We start from the raw sequence: 6000 nt of genomic DNA on the forward strand, positions 1-6000 counted from the left end.
TTATTGTGAGAGAACATACAGGGACGCAGCGGGATACAAGACATTTCACGCACCACAAACTCCCTGCTGTAACATCGGCATTAAAGTTTTAGCTGATGCTCTCGTTCGGAGCAGGTGGAGGAGGGGGTCCGGCGTCTCTCGCTCAAGGGCACTTTGACAGGACACATGTCTGCTGCAGGAATCAAACCTGTGAGCTCACAGTGACGCTTGCACTTCTGAGAACATCTGCTTTTTTACATGCATTCACTCCCAAGAAGTGCTCAGTTAGTTATGTGCTGATGAAGACCATGTTATGCGTTAGAAAGCTCCAGAACAAGTGCAGCATGTTAAAGGGAGAGCTTTCAGGTGTCAGTTAAGTGTATTTCCCCTGCAGCACATGGCGGTCGGCACGCGGCCCGTTTGAAACAGTAGCAACACACAAGCTGAGCACGAGGGAACATCTAAACAAATCAATTAGAATAGATTCAGCGCTTCACCTTCCTGTCAGTGGCGCTCTTATCTGTGCTCCCGCTAAAGCCACCAGACTCCAGTCACTCTCTCTGAGCGATGGCCGCTCTCCCACAAAGCCCAGCTCTGCGTCGGATGCTCCTTCAGGGGATATCTGTGTCTCTTTGCTGCCTCTGTGATTACCGGTCCACCTTGTTGCCAGGTTTGTTGTTGTTATTATTTATAATAATGGATTTAATGTTGCTCAGTTCGATCGTGTGACAATCAGATTGCACATTTAACTCATTATGTGACTTCTGAAGATAATTGGAGGCACCAGATCTTATTTAGGGGCTTGAACACATTTGCACACGACACTTGTTTTTGTCTCGTGTCGGTCCATTACATAAAACTTTAATTAATAAGTACTTTTACTGCAGTAAAGGATCTGAATACTTCCCCCACCACCTTGAGGTTTGTGGGGTTTTCCCAGTGATGATAACACCAGGGAGGAAACTGGACAAGCGGTCACATTTTCCGGGCCGCCTCCACAGAGAGACTTCTCTCCATGTGTGGGATTACGTGACCTTTCACCAACATGGAGTCTCTCTCAGCTCCAGCTCACGTCCGCCCTCCATCACCAGAGTTACACGAGCACAAGGGTGGAGGAAGTATTCAGATCCTTTACTGACATGGAACATGTACTTAAAGTATTACAAGTAGGAAGGTGTCCCCTGTGACTTTTATATTATTATATATTATATTTATACTCGTGCATTAATGTAAAAGCAGGATTTTACTGTTGTAGGTGGAGGTGGAGCTTCAAGAAACTTTATTGTCATTGTAGAGAGTAGTAGAAATGTTTCTTTACTGTGAACTTTTGCACATCTTCTATGTATACATTTCTGCACATTCTGCACTAAAAGTCCTATTGTATATATTTGTTATAGTATTTTTTCATATTTGTAATGTTATTTTTTATTCTATATTTATGTTATATTTTTATATTTTTATATTTTTACATTTTATATTTTATATTTTATATTTTATATTTTATATTTTATATTTTATATTTTATATTTTATATTTATATACTTTTTCAGTACTTTACCTGTATTTTTTATTTCTTCTTAATATGTGCATTATTTGGTTTTGAAGCCAAAACGTGTTGGAATTAGTTTTTAGGTGTAACATGATGACGTCATTACATTAAAGGCATTGAAATGTTTAAAAAGAGGAGTTTTGGGGGAAACTTTGCATCAAAACATCAAAGCAAATACCTTGAAAGTGAAACCTACAGCTTCACATGGGACATCCCTGTTTCACACACAGCCACCAGGGGGCGCCACGTGCTCAGCTCTGCAGGCAGCAGCAGGGGGCGTGTGGAAGGACTCAGCGGCTCTGGGCGAGGCTCCAGACACACTCACACACACACACTCACACACACAATCACACTCACACACACAGTGTTGATGGCAGCAGACAGTGGTGTGTTATCTCTCAGTGAGTCTGTGTTGATTACATAATCTGTAACATGGTTGTGATAAACGCTCTGAACATTTCACTGCATCAACGTCAATACCATCAAGGCTGTGATGACCTACAGGCAGCAGGAAGGACATTAATGAACCCTTTACAGGGGGGGGGAGGGGGGGTAACTAAATACATTTACTCAGGTACTGTCATTGATGCTACATTCTACTTCTACTCCACGACATCTCAAAGTATTGTACTTTGAAACCACGTTTTAAATGAGTTATTGTCACATGCACAATAATAAATATGTATAAATAGAAAATCCCAGATAAAAAAAGGGAATCTAGAACATATAATAGTGCAAAGTTAAATGTATGAGTAAAATATAACATATATAATATTGTAAATAAATTGTAATTAAATCAGGAATGTGGTAAATGTTCATGTGTAATGAGAAATAATAAAGAAAATGACTTTATTAATCCCCCAGGAGAAGAACATGTGGAGGGTTACGTCCTCATACTTACATATCTTTACTTAAATAAGGTTTTTAAATGCAGGATTTTTATTATTTTCACAGTGTGAAGTGACAAACCTGAATAATTCCACCAACACTGAACTTTTTCAAGGCTACACGTTCTTGCGGTCACTGTGATGTGACAAGATCTCCGCCATCTTTGTTTGTGGGGAAGTTAACTTTGAGAATGACATAAAGGTCATCATTTAATATTCAGAAAGCACAACATATGGAAACAACACCTGTACAGTTCAAACATGAAGGAAGCTTCGTTTAGAAAAGCTTCGTGTCAGGTTTTAAATGACCAAGACTTGAACACACTGACCGTATTGATTTTAACCTCTTTAAGTCATCAAAGTAAAACATCACTTATTTTGCACTAATAATTGTAAATAATCTTATTAAACAGAAATGTATTTGCTAATATCTTTAAATCCTCATCAGGACAAATGTTTGACCCGATCACATAAGGAGATCAAACCTGTGCTGTGTCATGTAAAGGACATGGGAAATGTAGTTTGTTGTCTAGTAATTGTAGTTCTCAAGATACATGACAGACATGAACCTACGTGATTAATGGCTGAAACTAATAATTATTTTTCTTTGTTGGTTAATACAAAAATGACGTAAAGAGTTCATTCTGTTGTCTACAAAATCAGAAGAAAAGTAAAATTGCTTGTTTTTCTGAATAAAAGACAAAGAAAATCAGCAAAATCCTCAATTTCCCATCGACTAGTGATCATATTATTATATTAGTATCATGAATGTCTGCACAATCTATTTATCTAATAGTTTTAAAATACTCCTATCTAACTGTAGACGTTAGCCACTTATTATCTTTAGCTATAGCTTTGCTAATGTTAGCTCTTTTGGTTCCCCTGATAGAGAGTTGTGGCTGGAGTCACGTCTGGATATACGTATATGTATATTATGATTAAACCAGAGTCACGTAACAAAGTCGCATCAGTCAAACACAACATTTTATTTATATTTCCTGGCTTTGTAAGTCTGTTACAAACGTGACCCGATGGAGTCAGACAGCTGCTCTGCAGAGCACCAGGAGGAGGAAGCAGGGGGATAAACATGCAGAGATGAAGAACGAGCCGTGTGTTTACTGTGTGCTGAGTGTTACGTCACGACGAACATAACATCCAGATTGGGCCGAGAAAATGGATGAATGCATGAGACTCCGAGCAGTGCAAGAGTGTGTTGCAGAGCCTGAAGATGAATACTATTAATAAACGGAGTGCATGTCTGAAGATAGTCAGAGATGCAGAGAGTGGGGGGAGGGGGTTAACACAGAGATGAAGGGAGGACAGTGTGATGTGTGGATGGTTATGTCATGCAGTATGCAGCAGAGTCCCTGGCGCTGTCAGCTGTGCAGCGGTGCAGGACCAGATGAGGAGGAGGGTTGTGTAATATTCCCAGAGCCTCTTTACTGGGTGAGAAAAGCCTGCATCGATTACAGTAAGCTGCCATGACTGCAGGGCTGAGGGGGTTAAAATATAATGCTTTATAATCTGTTTGACCTGCGTGGCACATACAAGGAGCACCGGCATCCATTCAGTGGGTTTGACATTGGACATGCTCCCATGTTCATGTTCAGAGTAACGCTCCAAAGCAGACCATGTGATCACATGTGACAACACATGTATATCTTTAGTCATGTGATGTCCCCCAGAGGACGAAGCCTGCGGACTTGACGTCGACATTCTGTCAAAAACTGTTGGTTGGATGATCCACAATGTTTGCATTGTATGTTTCTGCAAAACATAGAGAAGAATACAGTTTGTAAAATATAACTTTTAATAGCAAACACTCCAGTTTGTCCTCCTCTCTGATGTTCTCTCCAGCACGTCAGCTCCATGCTGCTTAATGTTGTGGAGTGTGAACTTGTTAGCATGGTAGAATAAACACAGCTGCACTCAATGTCCACGCAAAACAAAAACTAAATCTTCCTCAACAACTCAAAGAATAATCCTTTAGTCTGGAGACCCGAGAGGTTCCTTTTTCTACTTTAACACAACAGGAGGAATTGCATTGAATACATCTGTGAATGATCTTATACGCACTACACACACACTGTAAATAACCTATATATATATATCGTTGGTCCACCACCGATATTATTGGATGCATTGCTATGAAATGTTGTATTCATGTTCCTCAGAGGATGAAACCTGCTGACTGTGCTGATCCCGTTCCTTTAGCTCCACTATGAGGTGGACATGTTTGCTTATCTGCTAAACGCATGCAGAGTCCCCAGAGGATGAATTCCACCAATCATCTGGCCAACATTTGAATCGTCTAACACTAAATATCTGCAAATACTTCACATTCCTATCGACCAAATCTTTAATAAAAAAGAAAACTGGTACATTATCGTGAATAAAACATAATTATGGGTTGCAGTCCTACTTTGGTTTAAATTCCTGCAGAACTGATGGCACTCCCGTCAGCCTCGGCTGCACGTTAGCAAATGTTAGCATGCAAAGCTAAAGATGGTGAACGTTATTCCTGCTAAGCACCAGCATGTTAGCGTGCTCATATTCTTTAAACCTACTCATACGACCCATATGTTGGTGATTTCACACACAAGAAAGTAAAACATTCATCAGTTTGAGGGGTTTTAACTTCACAGCATTTCACAGATGGGTTCAGGGGAGGACCGGGGGAAAGTGAAGCACCCAGCAGACTGAACTGGAGATACTGGCGCTGGTCCGACGGCCATCTGTCAGCTGTAACTGTGTTCGTGTGACTCATTTAGCTGGAGACCTTGAAGAATGAAGTATTCAGCTGCAGCTCAGGACGACAGCTGGAGGCTCGTTGTTATCTCCTGTCGGCCCTGAGAGAAAGTCAGTGAGTTAACAGAGTTTATGCAGCGTCAGTTTGGGGGGGGGGCGCAGGTGGGACATTTGAGTCGTTGAGATTTTAAATATGAATCTTCTCCTGTTCTTACGCATAAAATCCAGTCAGTGAAAATGACTTTTCACAAAACAATGTTCAATTCAAAGGCTGCACATGTTTATATCTGTAATCTGTAATCTGTAATCTTTAATCTCAAGATAATGAGACATGTATCCTGTGAGGAAATGTGTTATCCCCAAGTAATGACATAATTAACTTTTAAAAAATGCAACCAGAATAAAAAAGACTTCCAACTTTGTGTCTGTAACTAAACTCTGACGATTTGTTCTCATCCTCGCAGACTTCTCCTCCAACTAGACGAGGGATTCAAACAAAGAAGACGGACTTCTCTGTGTTTTCGGCTGCTTTGACCCGAGGATGTGAGACATTTGGAGAAAAGGACATTACGCTCCAGTTGAGACAGAATTTACATAACCTCATTGAGTCCAGGCCAGAGAGCTCACCTCGTTCAGAGACAGACAATAAGTGATACAGTGAAGGGGAGTTCATACACTCAGGAGAAGGAGAAGTGTACATCGTGGTAGGATATCGCTCTAGCAGTGTTATCCATGTGAGGATCATGTGCGTGTGTGTGTCTGTCTGCAGCTCATCTCACACACTGCAGCACCCATCTGTCTAATATTTGCTGTCCTCATTTCTGACTGTATGCTCAA

Source organism: Cottoperca gobio, chromosome 22 (assembly GCF_900634415.1).
Source record: "Cottoperca gobio chromosome 22, fCotGob3.1, whole genome shotgun sequence".
NCBI lineage: Eukaryota > Metazoa > Chordata > Actinopteri > Perciformes > Bovichtidae > Cottoperca > Cottoperca gobio.